General features: G+C 38.5%; 1 protein-coding gene across 8 annotated transcripts in view; it reads right to left on the bottom strand.

Annotated features, from left to right (window-relative positions):
• The window catches only part of AUTS2 (activator of transcription and developmental regulator AUTS2), a 1,469,010-nt gene that overhangs the window by 820,082 nt on the left and 625,154 nt on the right, over positions 1-23,774 (bottom strand). The gene's annotated exons all lie outside the window — the stretch shown is intronic.

Below are 23,774 nucleotides of genomic sequence, written 5' to 3'. Positions count from 1 at the left end.
TTCCTCATCAAGAGCATGGCAGAAGGGATACCTGTCAAAGACAGGTGTCCCTGCTTTTTGCAAAGTATGCTAAGCTGAGAGCATAACACATTTACCACAGATGTAACCTGCCAGCTATAAAATTATCTCTGCTTACCTCAATGAGCAATTCTGTAATATTGAAACAGACAATAGTACAAAGCAGGTATAATATATACTATTGTACCCATAAATAGCTGTATACTTGCAGGATTCCTCTCTATTTACTATTGGGAAAAGTCGGGAAAATGTTCTGACCAGCTTTTTCTAGGTGGATATTTCCAGCCATTTAACGACAGGATTTTCTGTGAATTCAATAGTAAATTGGTCGGGTTGTGAAACCACGCCCCTTTGCAACAGACCACGCCCCCTTTTTACAGACCACGCTCCCTTTTCGGCTTTTCACAGTGCAATGTCTGGTTTGTCAGATTTTCCAGCCGCACACTGGCGCACACTGGCGCAGACATGTCTCAGACACTCTGCGCCAAAATAACCAGACAAAAACTGGTCAGTTTCAGCTTAGTAAATGGGGCCCATAGTTGTATTACAATGATATTCTAATATAGTGCTTCTTATTGTATATAAAAAGGGTAGACATTTTCTTTCTTGTTTAGAAATACTGTTTTAGCTTTCTCAGGCTACATAAAAAAAAAAAAAAAAATACCTTTGTAGTTTTTAGCCAAAGCCAGGAGTGTATTCAAAAGGAATGGGGAATATAAAGGAAGGACTTCTCCTTGTAATTGGATCCCCTTTCTGCCAAGTATAGACCTAGCCTTACCTGAATATATGCCTTGTATTTGGTATATGTCTTTTTCTGTAAGTCTTATGCACCTTTTTCGGACCAATCTAGACTAGTCTTTCATCAATAAACAAATCTCCTGTATCCAAAGGTGTACATTCATATCCTTATGAGCAGTATGTGCATGTCACTCCTATAATAACACCACCATGTTTTACTTATATTGTTATACAAAGGGGAGAACCTCTCTGACTGAGGTATGAATGTTCAGAATATTTCCCAATCCTCTTGACAGCAGGGGATGCAATTTCCTTTTTTTATTTCCATTTAATTCAATGGAGGATTTAGCTTGCAAGAAAATATCAATAAAAATATGGTAAAAAAATATATATTGTTTTACATTTGGACTTAAAGGGGTTCTCCGGCGCTAAGACATCTTATCCTCTATCCAAAGGATAGGGGAAAAGATGCCTGATTGCAGGGGGTCCCGCCGCTGGGGACCCCCGTGATCTTGCACGCAGCACCCCGTTAAATCAGTCCCCAGAGCATGTTCTCTCCGGGTCTGATTACTGGCGATCACGGGCCGGAGCATTGTGATGTCACGGCCCCGCCCCCCGTGTGACATCATGCTCTGCCCCTCAATGCAAGCCTATGGGAGGGGGTGTGACTGCCTTTGGATAGGGGATAAGATGTCTTAGCGCCGGAGTACTCCTTTCATGCTCTTTCTTGATGTTTGATGATTAACAAGTGTCACATGAAGCTGCTATATATACATTAGTTAAAGCATAACCAGACATTCTAATTATCATAATGGTAGTTAAATACCATCCATTTTATTAGTAGCAGAATAACTAAATGGGATATACACAGATCATGTACAGTATTCCATCATTTAGCAGATTTATATAAGGAGAATAGATATGGGATTTACCCGATACACACAGTGTTATACAGGCTTGGAAGAAAAAACGACTATCAACCATTGTTACTTTGTCTCCCCTTTTAGTAAACGCACACGTAGGCTTCATTAAATGTTCATACAACAAATGTTAGTGAACTGTGACCATGTGATTGACTCACAAGTGATCACAAGGTTACACTGCTGGAGGCTTATCTGTCACTTGGATTCTTTAGACCTTTGCTTACTAAAAGGATTAAATGTTCAAAGACCAGCTCTAAGTCAAGCTGCAAGCTAATCTGTCAATTTGCGACTACTAATGCATGTCAATAATATTGACTGCCAAAAGAAAGTTTAATTTAGAAATGTGAAAGTTAGAAAATAAGGCCACTTTTCTATTTGAAACACAATTTTAGTGCCATTTGGTCTATTTAAAGAGGGAAGGGAAACCACATTTTGACAGTGAGATTTACCAGTACCAGTACATTACATAATTACCTAATATGCTGGAAATAATGATGTGCTCGTGCTAAAAATAAGTGTATTTTGCATGATTTGTGCGATTTGCTACAAGATTTCATTCACAGTCACATAAAAAGCCATTGCATGAATGTTTGACATTATGATGACCTAGTGTACTGGTGATTTTCTTTCATGCTCTTGCTTCTAAAATAGTATTAGGATGACGTAGCAAGAAGATGCGGCCTGTATATATAGTATTATTGTGAAAAGTCTTGTATACATGTCCTTTTATAGGATTATGTCATGTTCACAGCTAGGTCACACATCATATATTTTCATGGGCAATGAGATTCTTCTACCCAGAACTGGAGAGAAATGAAATATGCTCCACATACAGATGTGTCCACCCTTAAAGGAGTACTGCAGCGCAAAATAATGCAAAGCATAGGGGATAAGTTATAGATCGGAAGGGATCCCGAGCGCTGGGGCCCCCCGGGATCTCCTGGACGGGGCCGCGGCAGTCTGCAGGAAGTGAAGTTTCGTCCCCAGCAGAAAGCCACGGCAGACACTCCCCCTCCATGTATCTCTATGGGGTACATGGAGGGGGTGTGTCGGCCACCGCGTCAGACGGGGACGGAATGCCCCCTTTCCTGTATATTGCCGCGGCCCCATACCGGAGATCGCGGGGGGCCCAAGAGCTCGGACCCCCCGCGATCTAAAACTTATCCCCTATCCTTCGGATAGGGAATAAGTTATTTTGCACTATAGATGTCCTTTAACTTTACCTTAGCTTAGTTAAAGGGGTATTCCAGGATTTTTATTTGACTATGCTACAGGGGCTGTAAAGTCAGTGTAGTTCATAATATAATGTCTGTACCTGTGCGTGACGGTTTCTCACAATTATTCTGTGATTTTTGCCCCAACGTTTATTTTTAACAGCATACAAAATTACGTCTCAGGTTTTCCCAGGTTGCAATGTGGCCCAAGACATGACATCACTAGTCAGATGTTCAGAGGGAGCCTGTATTTGCTTTCATGGGTGGAGCGACTGCTGGGTGGGAGTGAGATCTTTCTGTAAGAATTGTAGTTTAGCAACAGCTGGAGGCACCCTGGTCAGAAAATATTGGTCTATTGCATTGAAGGGATCACAGGTGTGTTTCAATGGGTAGGGTGGCTGATGTGTGGGAGAGAGAAAAGTGACCAACAGCTTTATGGTAGTCTCCCAACATAGCCACTTAATTCTTCCATTACTGTCTGGCAGGTAAATTCTAAAATCAACTTATGGTGGATAAAACCTTTAAGTATTGCAAATCCTTATGAAACCAATTCAACATAATATAAGGAGATCCGAACACTTAAAAGGCTTCATTTACGGAAGAATCACTGGGTGTTTATGCATAACCATTCTTCGACAGAGTGTTATCAAGTGATGTTTGTGCAAAATAACTGGTGGATATAGCTGGAGGATATACATAGAACAGGCCCCTATGGCAAATATTAAAATGGGCCTCCTTAATGATGTCTCATGTTGGCACCCAGGACAGGAATGTCTTGTGATTACTTCCTCATGATTTAATGACCTATTGGTCAATACCTCCTTGTAGTAAGGTGTTCTTCACAATAGAAAACAAACGATAAACTCTCCTTTCATTGTCATTTTAGCTATTTCTACAACTAGTAGATGATCTAATTATTTAACTTGGCCAGGTCGTATCACACCTACACAAGTTACTGCATGATTACCAAACTGCAACGTAACCCAAACTGACTATGTTTGCCTCACTAACTTGTATTAGGTTAGATTTTATGCTATCTTTCACATGCAGGGTCACTCCTCCTTTCTTGACTTCTCTGTTTATTCTGTATAGAGAGTACCCTGGTATGGCAATGTCCCAGTAATTACTTTCATTAAACCATGTCTCAGTAACAGCCACTAAATCTACATTCTCAGATGCCATTATTGACCCAAGTTCATTAATTTTATTACCTAAACTGCGAGCATTTTTAGACACGACTCTGAGCTTGTCATTTCTTAACCTCTGTGCTACTGACATGTTCTGGCATTGTTTCAGGGGATAATTAGACTCATGGATTTTCACTCTTTTGCCCCCGCCCCCCTTCCTAGTTTAAATACTCCTAAGCAAATTCTTGGAATTGTTCACTCGTTTAAAGGAGTACAATCGTTCCTTTGAGAGAAAGATGCAAACCATCTTTTTTGTACAGTTCCTTTATATTCCTAGTAGAGCTATCATGAGACACAAAGCCAAATCTTTGCTCTTGACACCATTTAATAAGCCATAAGTTGAACTTCTTAATGCGCCTCTGCCTATCATTCTGAAGGTTATGCACAGGCAGAAGTTCAGAAAATGAAACAGTGGATGCAAAATCGTGTACATCATTACCAAGTGTGATAAAAGATTCCTTCACCTCTGAAACTTCATTGCAAGCCAGGTCATTTGTCCCTAGATAGACAAGAACATCCACATCCCCTTCCTGCTTTGCTTGCTTAACAATATTAAGAATACACCTTTTATCTCTTCTAGCAGTAGCATCCGGGAGACATCTCACAAAAAAAAAATTTCCTTAAGCTCCACACTTCTTATCACTGAATCACCCAGCAACAGCTGCTTCCTTTCATTCTTCACTTTATCATTTTTTATCTTTATGTTGACCTCCAAATTCCCCAGATTTTAAAGCCATTATGTATCAATGGCTTCACTGTACATTCAATGTAGCAGTGGTAAAATTCATGTTACACATGTTGATTTTGCTGTACATTCACAATGGATTTTCCAACTTGTGAGGATTTAGCCTAACAGGGTCCAAGCAGTAGAACAGCACTCTAGGGAATTTTTTTTCCTTTTTATAATGACATAGAAACATAGGTAAAAGGTGATTTGGATAGACTGCTGTGTCACAAATTGTCAGGATCTGATTTAGAGACCTTTCTTTTGTCAAGAAAGACAGTTGGATGTCTGCTTTAAAGAAATACTGGGAATATTTTCATCAAAGGTTTGAATTGAAAAACAGTAGGAGGTAAATATCTGAGATGTTGCTAAGAAAGCCCGCTATATCTGCACAATTACCATTAACAGTGGATGGCATTGGTTCAATGGTGTAATTCAATCTGGTGTCCTACATTTTATTAGACAGTAATTCTGGACTGACATAAAGGCTTAAGAGTACACAGTATGCTTATTTATATGCATTGCTTTTGTTTTAATTTTACCACCATAAACTACTGTTCTTTTCTTTTTGGCTCCAATAATACTCTATCTAAATAAATGTCAAAGAGGCCAACAGAGCAAAAACAATCAATTTTAAAGAGTCCTGTATTCTTCTCTTTTTTTCTACATTAATTGCAGGGATTTTCTACAACTGCTCCTCACGGTATGGTGCCTTGTCAAGATGAGGAGGCTTGCAGGCATCAGTTATGTCGCCTGGAGTTTTAACTCCTGGTAGGGTCACGCATGCCAGACACATCATAGGAGATGTGCAAAGCTAAATATACCACTTTTATCAGGTAGCAGCAGTTTAGGGAGGTGTCTGCTGTAGATGCTTTCAAAGGGGACAGTGGCAAGTGCACCAAATTAAACTACTGTGCTTTTTCCTCGTAAACTATATTAATAGGCACATAAAGCAGGGACCATGGTAAATGGACACCATTCGTGTACCCTCAGTCATCTACGCTTCAGGCATAATCAACAATGAAGAAATAGCATAGTCATCACATAAAATGTTAGTTCCCTTGTCCATTGCCAATTGTCATACAACACTGCTGTACATTCATTTTATGTATGCCTATAAAACATTCTCTGTGTCATGTAATAAGGCCTAAAACCTCTAGAGCAGACTGTAGAAAACCTCTTGAACTTAACATGTCTGAGTTTGAAAAATTTGAAAAGTGAAAAATAAATTAATAATAATAATTTTAGTAATTTGGCTTCAGAGGGTATTATTCTAGACACACTAAGATAAAAACAAGTAACAAAAAGGCACATTTGCCAGGTAATATGCTACCACTTAATATTAAAGCTACAATTCTATACTCCTACTAGAAAAATTACTCAAAAAGAGGTGCAGGCTTTTGGTGGTAATATCATAATAACAGGAAAAAGGCACTGCACCACAGAAGAGAAGAGCAGACACTATGGAAGAATCAATAAAATGTAGGGAGCCTGTGAGAAGGGGGAAGAGGCAATGGGAGATAGGGAGAAGACCAGGGAAGCAGTTTGTGGGAGGTAGGGAGACCAATGCAGACAGGTGAGTGTAAGAGACAGCCCTGACGATCATTCTGTTTGAGAATGGGGGGAACCCTAAGCAGTGTATGTGGAGGGACATAAAGACCAGTATGCATGAGAGAGAGGAGCATGATAGCTGTCTATGTGAGGAAGGGAATATAAAGAAGAGGTAAATTGCGTGATCTGTGGTCTTAATTTGTTTAGATATCTCTTCTGGGGCCTAAATTTATTTAGGTGGCTGACTGATGGTCTGAAACTACTTGAGTTACAATAATGGTCCGGGGTCCAGTTTAATATCGAGGTTTAATGATGTATCTGAATTGCTTAAATGTTAAATACCCATTATACAAGATTGTAGATGTGCACCATGTCTGTTTTTCTACCCGAATTCACACTTTGATTTCTATCCCCTCCTTTTTCTTGTTTGAACATGTGCTGCACTCTTCCCCACCCCCTCAGCCCAACCCTATATAAGTAGTAGTTAGCTACACATGGGCCATTTCTTTCCTGGCAGCCTCCCAGTCTGACTGGGAGAGCATGGTAAGTGAGCTATTACACCTTGTTCACACTGGTGTGGTGCTGTGCGGTGTCCGTTGCTGCCGTGTCTGCGGGGGAGTGCGGCCCATAGACTGGTTTGAGTGGCATTGGGGCCGCTCTGCCAGTGGGTCGTTCCCCCCTGTGGGCATTGGTGTCGCGGCGGTGGTGGTCGCCGCCCGGTGCTGCGCCATTTTATGCTAGGGACGTTAGGGACCCACTCTGGATAGGTGGCCTTGACGTGGCGGGTGGGCTTGTACTTTTTGATCAAAAATGTATACTAACAACCTGTTAGTTTTTGATATTATGCTAAGAAGCAATTAGATCATTATACAAGATTGTAGATGTGCACCATGTCTGTTTTTCTACCCGAATTCACCCTTTGTAATATGGTTGTTAACATTTTTTTGAATATTCAATAAAGAAAATGGCCCCTGAAAATCCCATCATTGGGGTCCACGTACATCTGAGACACTAACTAGTCCAGCTGCAGCATCAGCTTGTCCATGAGTCATGGACAAGAGATGACTCATGGACAAGGCTGCATGAGCAAACACACCAGTCACCTCCCACCACCACAAGAGAGGGACACGACCCAGAGTATTTCTAACACTGTGAGCTAATGAAAAGAGGCATTTTTTATAAAAAATATAGGTAATAAAGGCATAAAAATGTGATCATTTACAATGTATAACAAGATGTATACCGGCACCTCTGTGTGTATAGATCCCTGCTGCAATCAGACTAGTGGATCCAGTTCACCTGGACAAATCACCTAAGCGGTGTATGATATTGCTCACGTAAAAATCACAGTTCTGTATCTTCAAGCAATAAAGAAAGAAAGACGGAGCACATATCACATACTTCAATGCCGTGATCTCTTTATTTCTTCATGCGGGGCAGACGGTGAGGGGAAAGGAAGGGTGGACGGGTGCTTCGGAGGAACTTTGGACTATGGTCCGTAGCACGCTGGTCCGCTCATCATCAGGCCCTGATGAAGCGCGGACCAGCGTGATACGGACCGTAGCCCGAAGTTCCTCCGAAGAACACGTCCATCCTCCCTTTCCCCTCACCGTCTGCCCCGCATGAAGAAATTAAAAGATCACAGCATTTAAGTATGTGGTGTATGCTCCGTCTTTCTTTCTTTGTTGCTTGTAGATCATTTAAAAGTTTAGAATGGGGCATATCAATTAATAAACATACCTCTGCCTACATGTTCCCAAAGAAAATTATATTTAAATTGGTCTATATTCTACATCTGCTAATGTAGCAGAAGGGTGGCAGTATTAGAATGTTTTAACCAAATGAACTATAGACACCATTGCAAAAAAAAAATTTCTACTGGTGCATGTTCAGGGGGCAAGGCTAAGCTGCTGAAATGCTACAACGTTGTTCACATACTCGCGCCCCTCCCCTCCTTCTCCTATATGATTGCCATACAGGGCTCACCTTCCAGCCATGACCCCTGTCTCTAAATCTGACACCTAAGGGTACATTCACATGTGCGTATTTTTGCTGCAGTTCTGCAGCCCATGGACTTTAATGGGTAGAAAAATCTGCTACAACAAATGTTCAGCAGAAAATACACTTATGAGAACGGACCCCTAGGGCTCGTTCACACGAGCAGATTTCTTTTCAAACCCACAGCGGAGTTCCCGCTATGAGTTTTAAAAGGGGCCGGGCCTCCATGTGCTATCCGCAGCAGATTTTCAACAGCAGAGATTCCGCTGGAGAAAATCTGCTGTGGGTAGGGCACAAAGGCCCTATCCCTTTTCAAACTCGCAGTGGGAGATTTGCTGCAGGTTTGAAAAACAAATCTGCTCATGTGAACGAGCCCTAAGTTCGGGTGTCACTTTTAATGTTCAGATAGAGGGCATGTGGGGTTGTTTAGGTGTTTAGCTGCAGTTTTAATTTGGCATGTTATCACTGCAGCCATGAAAGCAAACCTGGTGGGAAGGATTGGAGTTACAATGCTGGACATGGTGAGTCAAAGAAGCTATTTTTTATACAAAAATAAACAGAAAGATTTTTGTCAACAAGTTATTAAAAGATTAAAGCCCTCAATAAACAAAGAAATGAATAACCAATCCTCTTATATCAATAACAGCTGTACTAAAGGATCACTAGTAATGGAAGATAAAGTATATCTCACAGACCTAAAAGTTGTTTGGAAAAACAACACATTATTTGAAGTTTCCCACGGAACACTACATAAGTGCAGTTATCTTGCAAGAAAGAAACAATTGGCTGACAAATTAAAGTGTACTTAATCTGTAAGATTGGCTGTAAGATCCTTCCCTTGGGGATCTATGGCATACTATTGCTGAAAATATTACATACAACTGACAGATTAAGTAAGTACCGTACGTAATTTGAGATCTCAAAAGTGACAGTTTGAAACTCTAAACTATTGAATGGTTTATCTTATATCAAATACTGCCTTCAAAGCATTTCAAAGACCAAATTCCAAAGGACACGCATTGACAAACAGTACAAGCTGGGTTCAAGAAAGTCCAAGGAAATCACCTGATGTGGTACATAATAGATGTATGACTGAATTCAAGAAAACATTCACCTGAATTTACCATATAAGGCCTTGTTGACACTATAATTGAAGGCTCCATCAGGTAACCCCCTAGCAGGTTCTTTCCAAAAAACAAGACAGAATAACACCGTATACTATGTCAAGTACTATGCCTGAAACCCAATGGATCCCATCAATCAATCAATAATGTCTGTCAGGCGCTGTTGATGTCTCACTTGTAATTGATGTGCCAACACACTTTTTCTGTTGTTGTGCTTCAATGACAGAGAGGAACAAATACATTAACAATAATAGTGTAAAGCAAGCCTAATGGAGCTAAGAAAATTTGGGGTACATTTTTGTGGGTCTTGATGTGCTATTTGCCTCAAGTGATTTCCAGATGTTCTCAGCAAAAATGGAAAATGAGCAACAACATGTTTTTCTTCACCTCAAACTAGAAAAAATTAAGTTGAACTAGTAGTGCACAGTAAAATCGGTACTCTGCTAGTACTGTCTGCCTGAGACAGACTTTATTAGAGGAGTGTCTATGGTCTGCACAGAAGTAAGCAGGAGATGGCCATGTTAACTCATCGAACCCATGCACTCTCGTTGTGGAAGGACAATAAGGGCCCCGAACCCACCAGCACCAACTCGGCAACTTTACCTCTGGACAGGTTTTGATAAATCTCCCCCATATTCCCCAGAACCCTAGTGAAGCAATGTTTCATGAAGCCTTCCCTGGACAAGCTTTGCACCATGTATTTGTCTTTAAGACAGCTAGATATGTCCAAACCTTCTTTTCACCAATTGCACATGATGGAGTATTATTGGGTTTCTCCCATTCACATTTACAATATTTTATATGACACTTATTGGGAAGGGATACTTCCAACAACCTTTATCTCTTTTGTGCATCCTTCCTTTTATGTCTTCGTAACATATATATACTTATACAGAGAGTAAAATAACAGGTTGCTTTATGAAGGAGAGGACAGGCAGAACCGGACACATTTCTTTTTATTGGATTGTTCTCTGGTGAAATTGGGGACAAAACACTTCTTGTTGCTTAACTGTATATGTGGTTATATAATCAGGTGTGCATCCAATATACTTAGTACATACTGTGCCCTCCTTGAGAAAGCCATATATAGTGGTGAAACATGTAGGAGGCGGCAAATGTGTGCTTTTTAGCTAGCAACTCCATGAAGTGTATTTAGTAATCAATATTAAACTTTAGTAGAACAGTCACCATTACTTATATAGACTGCAGACACATTCTGTCAGTGTCGTCAGACCCACCTGGAGGTGGCAAAACAACATTATTGATCATTCAGTGACCTAAAGAGTGTTATATGGATACAGTAGAATCTATACTGGAGTGACTTTGACACCCATACAATGACAGAAATGATGTATTAGGCTTATCATGACAACATTATAATAATGCTGCACATGGCAGTCTACCTCATAAGGGTATATTTGTCATATACCTCCACCTTGTAACAAAAATGGGAGGATTTAACCTTATATGTGTATTATATCTACCTTGACAACACAGAGTGTTGCCTATATATATGGTACACAATACACCAGTCATGTGATTACTGGCTCATAAATCTAGAAATATTTCACCTCTTATTGGTAACATCTCATACTGGCCCCATAGTGTGCCATTTACTGTAGTGTGTTATATCCCAGTCCTTGACTATTGGCCTATAAATTGTGAAATATCTATTCTTATCTCATTTATAGTAGGTCTATGAATGGTCGTGGTAGCTTCCAATCTTTGACAAAGTAATTGTTGGAGTTGTGCTTTAATTCAAATTATGTTATATTAACTTTATGTCGTAACTCACTTTTATGAACTTAATTTTTTTTAACACTGTTGGCCACCCGACCAGATAAGATGTTAGATTGTGGGGGTCCAGCTACTGGGGACCCCCGCCGTCATTCGGGTCAAGGAGGCATACACATCTTATCCCCTATCCAAAGGATAGGGGATAAGATGTTAGATTGCGGGGGTCCCTAGCGGTGGGACCTCCGGGCCAGAAGCTGCGGCGTCTGGAACACGGAAACTAGAAACCTCCGCCTACAGGATGTCACACCATGCCATGCCCCCTTCATTCATTTCTATGGGAGGGGGCGTGACAGCTAGTACAGACACGTCACGCCTCCTCCCATAGACTTGAATGGCCTGCATGGTCAGTCCTCGGGCACAGAATGAATTTCGCTCCTCCACCCGAATGACAGGGGTGCCGGTCTAGAGATCTTGGAGGTCTAACATCTTATCCCCTATCCTTTGGAGTACCCCTTTAATCGTTTATGCAAATATAATGGCATATACATTGACAATATAGCTCATACAACTAATTCGGATGCTTGGCAATTGCATTGACAATATGGCTCATAGAAACACAGCACTAATGGTACAGTTGGGTTAGTATTTCTTTGTACAATACTGTTTCACAGCTGAAATCTTATTGCACAGATCAATGAAGTGCTCAACAGGTGTATGTGAAATAATATCCCATAATGCTTTCCCTCTAATTGCCAACAGCTGCAAATGCCCTCAATGAAACATGATCCAAGAAGATGAAATTGATAAAACATTTTAATAGCAAATGTATAAGTGCCAATGTTTATTAAAATGAACATAATCCCATGCACTCAAAACAGAATCACCACAAGTTCATTTGACCTAGAACTATATCACAACTGCCAGGCCGATTATATTGTTTGATACCTTAACTCAGTTTTTCCTATGCTAATTCCAGTGAGTATTATACACATATTTACAAGAAATGCTGTAACTTCCCCAGTAATGATAGGACCATCTCCCTTACATTATAGTCAATGAAATATGAAGTATTTGTTACTTTGACCTTTAAAACAAATGAAGACATTGACCAAGAAATAATATCTAGCAAATCACATTGTCTAGCCCTGACACTTAGTGAGACAATAGCAATTGGAGTACCTGAAAGGGTTTTCTCACAAAGTTAAATAGGTCTAAACATTATGTAAATTAAAACATATTTCAATTGGACAATCATTTCTGAAGATTTGCTCTCGCCCCGTATTGTTTAGCCAAGTTAAGGCAGGGTGCGTGGATGACTGTGGTTAAAACTGTACTAATATGTAAGTCACTGCAAGTTTGGCTGCACACAGTTTAAGTCATATGTATTCTGTAGTGGCCCTATTCACTTTAACCCCTTCCTGACTCTTGATGTTCCCGTATGTCAAGTGTGGAGTGAGTGGAATATGGCGCGGGCCTGCAAGTCACGTTCGCGTCATAACCACCAGATGCCCGCTGTTATTAGTAATATCTGCCGGAAATGATGGACACCGGACATCACTTTGATATCCGTCATTTAAATGGTTAAATGCCTGTTATGTTACTATTACTGTTATGTTTTACTGGAAAAAAATAATAGTACAAGCTATGGATATTGGCCTAATGTGGGTAGAACGATGATCCAGGGACTTATTCTGATTGTCATATTGGGGTTGGGAAGGAATATTTTCCTCTGTCATGGGGCAATTGGATTCAGACTCCAGGGAGGGCAGGGTTGCCCTCCTCTGGATCAACACAGTAGAGTTTTAGGTTGAACTTTATGGACTCCTGTAAGTTTTTCAAGCTTACAAACTATGTGACTATATGTAAGAGGCAGCTATAGGCACAGGCTTCATTCTACAGTCCCAGTTGGGTTGAATACACTTTCTTGTTCTCTTTGCTGGTGTCTGCAGGACAGGGAATCCCTTCGTTTTTAACCCCCTTCCACTTAGAGTGCCTAATGTTAAATAAGGCCCTGCCCATAGGCAATCTCCTGGTCTGTCCTGGAAGTATTGGCTTAGTGAGTCTCCAGTCCACATGCAAGCATAGGGGACTGTGAGAAAGTGTGTGATGTGTTGCAGGATAACAGCAGGGTCATAGTACAGAGAAGAAACCAGAAACAGATCAGATGGTGGATCTGAAGAAGAACTCTACAGGAATGTAAGTTATTTTACTTAAAAACATCACGTTTCCTCTTTTACATACAGTATATGCAAGTGGTAAACATCTCATTTTACTAACTTTGCTTTGGTAAACATCCACTTTAAAAAGGTATTTTATATCAACTGGCTCCAAACAGTTAAACAGATTTGTAAATTACTTCTTTCAAAAAATCTTAATCCTTCCTGTAGTTATCAGCTGCTGAAGTTGAGTTGTTATTTTCTGTCTGATAACAGTGCTCTCTGCTGACACCTCTGCTTGTTTCAGGAACTGTCTGAAGCAGAAGAGGTTTTCTATGGGGATTTGCTCCTACTCTGGACAGTTCCTGAGACAAGCAGAGGTGTAAGCAGAGAGCACTGTTGTCAGACAGAAAAGAACAACTCAACTTCAGCAGCTGATAGCTACTGGAAGGATTAATGTTTTTTTTATAAAACTCATTTACAAATCTGTTTAACTTTCTGGAGCCAGTTGATATAAAAAAAGTGTCTTTTTTTCCTGGAATACCCCTTTAAGAGCTATAGTGGACAAGTTATAAATGCTGTGCCAAAATGTTTATATGCCAGAACAGAATAGTCTTCCCTGCATTCCTTAAGTAAGATCTTGGTTGAGCTTTGGTGGTTTTCTTACAGATCATGCACTGCACAGCATAGTTGAATCATGACTAAGTGGAACTTCCCAGTTTAAATTCCAAACGCCTTTCTGATTTGGCAGGATTGCTAAGCTCCTAAATTCCTACACATACTCCAAATATATTGCTGTAGAAGTCCTGTCAAAATGATTAAAATAGTTCTAATATGTATGTATAATCTCAACTTGAACTTTACAAAAAGGGGAATTCCCCCAAAGGGTTACTTTGGGGGAATTATCATTATTATTATTATTATTATTATTATTATTATTATTATTAATAAACTAGTGCCAGAAAATTATACAAATTTGTAAATTACTTTTACCTAAAAATGTAAATCCTTCCAGTATTTATCAGCTGCTGTATGCAATAGAGGAAGTTGTGTAGTCCTTTCTATTTTACCACAATGCTTTCTGTTGCCACCTTTGTCTGTGTCAGGAACTGTCCAGAGCAGGAGCAAATGCCCATAGAAAACCTCTCCTGCTATGGACAGTTCCTGACATGGACAGAGGTGACAGCAGAGATCACTGTGGTCAGACTGGAAAGAACTACACAACTTTATCTGTAGTATACTGCAGCTGATACATATTAATAAGATAGATTTTTAAATAGGGATAATTTACAAATCTGTATCATTTTTTGGCACCAGTTGATCTGAAAACATTCCTTATTCCTCCGGAGTACCCCTTTAAAGTGGACTGACTGCATGTCTTTATTGAAAAATACCCCAGGATATGGCTAATGCTTTGCTACCTCTGATTTTTTGCATTAGTGGGTTCACACAGTGTAAAATGAAAACACAAAATCAACAACGATAAAAAGCGACCTTTTTTCCCATGGCATTTACTAATTTACTCCGCTTTCGGAAACTTTATACATGCTTTAAAGTGTAGGGTTTTCTTCCCAGAAAATTCACATGACTTTCAGAGTGGTTTTCCGAAAAGACAAGTGATTTTGGATGAAATGTAGGGAACACGCCCCTTTTCCCAAAAACCACACCCATTTTGTAAGTTTTCTTTCTCACTCTGAGTGATTCTGATTCTGATGAAAATCACTACATTTTCAAAGGAGTTTCCATTAAAAAAAAAGCAAAGTTTGGCCAGTCTACTTGAGTTTTCCATTAGTGGGTATAGTATAGTGTATAGGGTATAGTGTAGAATTACAGGACATTTTCAAAGGCTCATGAAAATTCTAGTACAAAGTTTACACTACCTTTGGCAGGGTGTAAAGATGAATAAAATTGTGATTTTTTTTTTAATAAAATTGTGAATATTTCACTTACCTCCTCACCAAGTATATCTTTTTCAACATGTGAAAATCTTGTTTTATGGAGATGTTCATTTGTTTGACTTTTTTAGTAGGCATGCTCTCACTTCATTCTTCTTATGGGATTTGAATTCTGATATTTTAGAGGAATTTCCTTGAGTCTACTAACTGGGATTATTAGCTATTAGTCAGGTAAGTGGGTGGCATTGTGCTATCTTCCCCAGCAGGCCAACAGCCATTCATTTTTCACATAGACTCCTATGGAGAGATTTTTGGGCCAGCTGGGGAACAGAGCACAATGCCACCCACTTACCTGAATAATAACTCCTTCCCTGGCTAATAACTCACAATTGCAGCGGGTCTCAGAAGTGACACCCGATGCAATCAACAACTTTTGCCATATCTGATCAACATTTGAAAAGTTGTTTTAATGACAGTAAGGCTTTAAGCTGATCACACATAAGATAAAAATGCCTGTTTTTAGCCATTTTTGATGACCATTTCCTGTAAGTCACATATGAACCATGTCACACAATGGCCAATAGCAGGCTTGTGTCTGCAGAAAATATGATCCATCATGCAGGTCATTTTGAATGTGCTCAATTGAAAAAAAAAAAATCTGCCAAATTTAGTCGATTAACCGTTTCTTTGCTCAAACTCACAGTTCCTTCTTTAAGTGACAGTGATTTATCAGCTTAGCCTGGCAGTTTGCTGGCATGATGGTTCGTATAAATAATCCCTCCAACATTGTTCTTCATTGAAGTCAAATAGATATTACAGCGTCATATCTATACAACAATGTTTTCTAATTTTAACAAACAGAAAAGAAACATAGAAAAGAAAATCAAAGTTGAAATATACTGCAGGCTTCAAGTCCTTATGTTGGTAATGTCCATCGACTAATGGAGAAGGCGCAGTCCATATTTTTTCATTTTAACACTCTATATGTAGATTATTAAACCTGGTAAGAACTAGTGATGGGAAATCTCCCATGTGAACAAGAAACGTACCGTAATAAATAATGCATGAATTTATTAATCTAGATGTTTTGCAGAAGTCATCCCATAGACCTTTGACTGGTCATACTGAAACAACCCCTTTAATGAAGAAAGATATTGGAAATACATGTGTTTACTAATCTTTTTACTATATTATATTAGATACATAGTCACAGTCGTGGGCTTTACCTGTATTTAAAATAGCAATAAGAGAGTAGAAAATTTGTAGGGGTAACCACTGATCCAGTATGTCACAGTGGTAACCAGATTAATGGATCTGTTAGATTGTCCAAGTAATGCCTCCGAGCTGTGTGCCAGCTGCTAGCGCTGATGCGTGTCGGCTGCTAATGTTAGTGGCAAGCACAAAGCTCTGCCCTCTGCCAGCGCAGAAGCCCATCAGTACCCAGACACATCTAACAGATCCACTGATCTGGCTAACACTATGGATGATATGAGAGCAGGATAATATAAGTTATATAAGTAGTCCACAAAGTGTCATTGAGTTAGTACTTGGACAATAGCTAGGTCATCTTCAACATCCATTTGTTTGCAATAGGAGCAAGATATGGCTGTCTGATAAATTTTATGCCAGTCTTAAGCTCCTACTTATCTTTGTCTGATCTATGTACATCAAGCACTGTCCCGATTTCCCTGATGAAGTGACAAAAAAAAAAGCATCAGAAACAGGTAGGAGTGTGGTGTGTACATTTATATTATACTTTAGCTTGGATCAGAGACCTAATTTAATGTGAGACCTATCTTTTAACAGAGAGCTAGTGGGTTGTCACCTAGTGTTCAGGTCCAGAATCTGATGATCCACAGAGTTGGTCTCTAGGGGATACAAGTGACTAATATTACTCACATTGTGTTTGGTAACTGTTTTAGCTTTGTAATAAAAATTATGTTTTAGGCACTTACGGTTTCATGTATTTAAAAAAAGCAACATAAAATAATTAATAGGGTTGTCACATAAGTACAAGAAGTAAGAGAACTTATGTAGCCAGGCAGTTCATCAGTACCTCAGTACATGAGCCTGCACTCCAGATTATCTTTCTATCCTGGCATATAGGACCCTGCCTATGATGTCCTTATAAGAACATACAGACAACCCCTTTAAGAAAGTTCACCTTTAAGAATTTAAATGTTTCACACAGCCTGAAGCATAGGCTATCTAAATAATAGGCAAGTTGCCTCTTCTACTAAGTATGTTAATAATTTGGATGGGAATACAATACAAATGCCACTACAATTATGGTGTTTTTGGTAGTTCTTTAATATTCATTTAGGATGTTTTGTTATATGTGGGAGTTAATCTGATAGGCTAAGAATTATAATTATGATAAATGAATTGTAGCTAATAAAATATGTATTTTTTCTGTTCTGGTAACCTTGGTTTATTTATGCAGCTTACTAACCTCTCTGTGCTCACAGTCCATGGTAGTATATGCAGCCCATACAGATTAACTTCATATGCATAATATAAAAACAGACATGTTTTCTCAATAGATAAAGCAGTTTATCCCGGTACAGTATGTGAATTTGCTTCTTTCTACCAAATGCATTGAATTACACAAATTTGATTAAATGCTTTAAATTATACTTGTCAAGTGCTTAACATTCATATACCCTTGAGGAATATAATAATATTCAACATTATTCTGTTTCTTTCTCCTCTGTTCTTAGTAAATGAGCTTAGATTGTAAGTGCAAGCCATAAATAGTTTCTTCCCACACTAAGTGATCCTGAAGTCTATGGTTAATAGCATAAACAAGGATGTATAATCAGTGTTTTGCCATATTGTGGGATAATGCAATAATCATATTTATTACAAACACATGTCAAAGCGAATTGTTATAAAAGAATTCTCTCATTGTCTACGCCACAGAGGACATCTGTTGTATATTTATTTCATGTAAGTTAATAAGGCTTTGGGTCTGACTAAATAAGTAAAGCAATTTTAAGAATAATTTTTCCAGTGTACAATCCAAAACATCCACATGGTTGATATTTACCAAGCAGAAATGTTGCAAGGCTGCCGAGACATCTAGACATCTAAAAGTATAAATATGCCTAAAATATGTTATGCTTTATTATTTTCAAACAATGTATACATTTTGCCACTTTTTTCCTAGAGCGTACCTTAATCATATTATGTGTTTACAAAAGATAAAATTCAAATAAGCAGGAATAAATTGACAAGCTACTTCATTTGAGGTCTACAGTTTATTAAAATGTCTGCTTTATTGGTTACTTCTGCTTAAGAGGGTTGTCCATTCAGACTTTTAAACAGTAAGGGCTCGTTCACACTGCCGTCGGGTTATGTGGAGCTCCGTTGGCAGATTTGTCAAGTTTAGCAGAGAAATAAATAGTTAAAGCACAATTTCTCAGCTAAACTCCTGTAAAATTACTGGATCACCGATGGACCCCATTCAAGTGAATTGGGTCAATTGGGACAAGGCTGTAGCAGTTTGCATCCAACCGGTTTCAGGCTCCGTTTGGCTCAAGAATAAAAAAGACCCTGAATGGGTCAGATGCAAACAACATTGTGAACCTAGACTAACTTGTTAGTTAGACAGTTGGGGATCCTCTAAGACCCTAACTGATGCTAATAAGGGGGAGCCCTTAGACCTGTGCTCATCTAGGGCCAGAATAAACAGACTGCTGCCCTCTGTAGACTTCAATGTCTGCAATAGCACTCATAATTCCCTTGTTGTTCTAAAAATCATAACTCTTTTATATTTTCATCCACAGACCCATATGAGGGCTTGTTTTTTCCCCTGACCACTCATTTTACCATAAAAATATTTTTTGTGTAGGGAAATTAAAACGAAAACTGAGAATTTGCTAATTTTGGACAGTTTTGTTTTCACGCTGTACACTTTATGGTAAAAATGACATGTTTTCTTTATTATTTGGGTTAATAAGATTAAAATGATACCCATGTTTACATACTTTTCTATTTTTGTACTATTTAAAAAAAAACTTATAGATAATGTTCTCATATTTCCATATATGGGGCTGTATGAGGGCTAATTTTTTTGCACCATGATATGTAGTTTTTATCAGTAAAACTTTTGCATACATGACACTTTAATGTTTCCCCAAAATTTTTTGGGGGAATGTGATGTGACTGTACGTGATCGTTAAACATATTTTGATAGTTCAGACATTTACTCATGCAAATATGTTCCCCGAGATGACAGCCGGAGCAGGTGAGTGGACCTCCATCCACCACCATGGATGATGATCTGATCCCCGCAGCCATGCCACAGGTGATCCGATTATCCATTACAAGTGCTGCATTGCCACAGATGCTGTGATGTGTATTGATTACGGCATCGAAGGGGTTAATGGTGGACATCAGCAAGATCGCTGAAGTCCACCATTACCGGTGGTCCCTGGCTGCTTATAAAAGCCAGGACCTGGTGTGCATGAAGTGAGCACTGCTTCAGTGCTCGCATCATATACAGGATGTAACTATAAGTCCTGGTGCATTTAGTACCAGGACACCAGGACGTACATTTACACCTTATGTTGTTAAGGGGTTAAAGAAGTTATCTAGTCTATACAATCTTTTTCATTGTTATATAAGTCCCAGGTATGAACGGAGGAAGCACTGATGTATATGAATGCTAAGTCTCATTACTGTAGGTCAGATCTGATAAGAAAGATCAGGGCAGAGCTTCTCATAGAGTAGTACTGTCTAGTAAGGAAAAGGTGAGAAATGTAAAAAGGTGAGAAAAAAAACCTGCTCACCGTGCACAGTTTTATCAAAGTCATAACTGTAAATAGCAACAGAATTATTTCTGGTGGTGGTGGTGCTGCTGTCTCCCGGTTGTCAGTGCCCCAGGAATCTCCTGGCCGATGTGAAGAAAATTCAACAGTCTCCATTAGAGAAAAAAATCTGGAGTTGGAAAGGTGCAACCAGCCGTAAAGATTCCAATCAGAATGCCAGTTTATTCAAACCAACAATTAGCTTTATTGGAAACCACAAACGCATTTCGAGATTTAGGGTCTCTTTATCAATGTGAACATGACTTAAAATCTTACAGAAATGAGATTACGCTATTTATGAGGGAAAACACTACAGCTTGTCAGAAGACATTGATATAGTGGGCTTATACAAATGATGTAAAACAATACAATTAACCCCTTAAGGACCTGGGCTTTTTCCGTTTTTTCATTTTCAATTTTTCCTCCTTAACTTTAAAAAATCATAACTCTTAAAAATTTTCACCAAAAATTGTATATGATGGCTTATTTTTTGCATCACTAATTCTACTTTGTAATGACATTAGTAATTATACCCAAAAATCTACGGTGAAACGGGGAAAAAAATCAATGTGCGACAAAATTGATGAAAAAACACTATTTTGTAAGTTTTAGGGGCTTCCGTTTTTACGCAGTACATTTTTCGGCAAAAATAATACCTTATCTTTATTCTGTAGGTCCATACGGTTAAAATGATACCCTACTTATATAGGTTTGATTTTGTATCACTTCAGAAAAAAATCATGAATACATGCAGGAAAATGTATGCGTTTAAAATGGTCATCTTCTGACCCCTATAACTTTTTTATTTTTCTGTGTTCAGGGTGCTATGAGGGCTCATTTTTTGTGACGTCATCTGAAGTTTTTAGCAGTACCATTTTTGTTCTGAACAGACTTTTTGATCACTTTTTATTCACTTTTTGTGGTATAAAAAGTGATCAAAAATTTGCTATTTTGGACTTTGGAATTTTTTTGTGCGTACGCCATTGAACGAATGGTTTAAAAAGCAGTATATTTTTATAATTCGGACATTTCCACATACAGATATACCACATATGTTTATTTTTATTATTATTTACACCGTGTTTTTTTTATTCTTGGAAATGCCGGGTGATTCAAACTTTTATTAGGGGAAGGGATAATTGAAAGGGTTAATGCTTTTTTTACACTTTTCTTATGCAGTATTATAGCTCCTATAGGGGGCTATAACATTGCATTAACTGATCTTTTATACTGATTGATCCATCTCCATAGGAATGGATCAATCAGTGTTTTCGGCGATTGAATGCTCAAGCCTGGATCTCAGGCTTGAAGCATTCATTCGGCGATCGGACAGCACAGGAGAAGGTAAGAAGACCTCCTCCTGTGCTACAGCTGTTCAGGATGCCGCGATTATACCGCGGCGATCCCGGACAGCTCCCTGAGCTAACCGGCAACTTTCACTTTCGTTTTTAGCTGCGCGGCTCAGCTTTGAGCGCGCAGCTAAAAGGTTAATAGGGCGCGGCACAGCAATCAGTGCTGCGCGCTATTAGAGGCGGGTCCCGGCTTCACTATGACTCCAGGCCCGCCGCGATATGATGTGGGGTCACCGTGTGACACCGCGTTATATCGCAGGATCGGGACCCAGGACGTACCCATACGTCCTGGGTTCTTAAGAGGTTAAGATTGATAAAAATTACATGCATGTATGGGCATAGATTAGGTTCCTAGACATGAACATCCTGATGTTATCTTTTGTCCATATATGCAATTTTTACTAGAAAAAACTACATAACTTCTACTGGAGCATACAGCAGCTGGTAAGTACTGGAAAGGATAATTTAAATAGAAGTAATTTACGAATCGGTATAACTTTCTGGCACCAGTTTATTTGAAGTAAAATCTTTATAATTATTGCAAACCTGAAGAGCTATTGAAGCCTCAAGTTTTAATGCCTTTCAGTTGAATATATAAGTACCCAAATATTTCTTGCATAAAAGTGTATAAAATAAGAAGCACGTACAGTTAAGAAGACACTTAACAAGACATAACCATATTTATTTTATCTGCACCCATTTTGCTCATTGATTATCCTATTATAAATGTCTACAAAACAGCGTAGGCATGGTAGAAAATATAGAGACTTTGACATTTCCCAGGAGTTGGGATTTCTTCCAAGTAACCAACCTCAATTCAGTATGGTGCAAAAGACTAACAGATGGCATTTCTTATGTTCACCAAGCTTCCAAAATAGGAATATGTGAAAATTATGACACTGATTACTCTTGCATACATACACAGCCTGCTCTGTTTTACTACTTTGAATTTCGTGAGCATAATGTTAGATTAAAGACTCATGCAATTTAATGTTATGTTCATACATCATAAAATAGCTGATAAGTAATGTCTAGAATACAAAATACATAACATTATGTACCATTCCTATAATAATGCAAATCGCTACTCACCACTATACGTATGGCAGATATAAATATGAATGTTTACAGCTGCATTAATTTCGACTTACCTGTAGCTATAGGATTGGAATTGAGAATCAATACTTACTGAAGTACTGACCTACCAACTTTTTTTTTTTTTTTGGGGCCCTGTTTTTACCATCACAGGTTCTGCCCATAAAGTTAACAACACCTTAGTATAATGGCTGGTTCCATTGCCATATCATGAACAGCTTGATACTAAAGCATCATACAAATATGGTTAAGGGAAATATTTGAAGTTTTTGGTATGGGAATAAGAGTTCAAAATGGATAGACTATGCTGTAACAAAAAAAAAAAAAAAAAAAAAAACATTACTTACCTTATAGTCCTAAACTGCTGCTGTTCCTGGTTCTCCATTTCCTGGTTCCATCTCAACACACTGAAAGTAGATGGAGATTCCTGCTCAGCCATCACTGGACACGTAGGCCAGTTATTGGCCAAGCAGACAATCCCAGCCTTTTTCCTGTGTGTGAAGACTGAATTGTGTATCAGGTGTATAAATTTAGCACATAAAAATATATAGCGTTCTTCTTATTACAAACTTACTCTTATGTTGTCTTGATAACATCTTTGTGCATGAGATATTAAATATTGTTGGGTTATTGAGTCCCCACCCATATGCCCCCCAAAAAAGCCTATAGAAACCATAAATTTCATTTGAATATCAGTAATTAGTATTGCTACTATATATTGCTTTATATAAATCTGTTGAATGGTCATTATGGTGATCCCCGATATTTCCATTGATTCTCCAACGCATAAATCACTGAACTGGATATCAATTGATTTCATCATAATTGATTATGATTTCAAATTAAGTACATAAACAAATATAACAACACAATGCACACTTATCTGCCAGAAGTCAAACAATATATACTTATGCATGTTAAAGACAGGTGACAAACCTTAGTTTGTTGATGGAAAATTTAAACTATTGGCGAAATTAAAACTATTGAAAATAATTTAAGAATTATTTTCCAAGATGTACAATTTAGGAATATGAATAAATATAAATATCTTTATATATATATATATATATATATATATATATATATATATATAGTACATTTGAGTAGCCATATTAGTCCAGTAATACAGATGCAAATCATAAAATGTTGCAGTATCTTGTAATAACTTTTTTATTGGACTAACAGAATTTTGTAGAGACAAGATTTCGGGATTCCTCCCTTTATCAAGTCCAAAGCAAATCTAAGCTCAAA

Source organism: Hyla sarda, chromosome 2 (genome assembly GCF_029499605.1).
Source record: "Hyla sarda isolate aHylSar1 chromosome 2, aHylSar1.hap1, whole genome shotgun sequence".
NCBI classification, from domain to species: domain Eukaryota; kingdom Metazoa; phylum Chordata; class Amphibia; order Anura; family Hylidae; genus Hyla; species Hyla sarda.
This window is presented reverse-complemented; position numbering and strand designations above follow the sequence as displayed.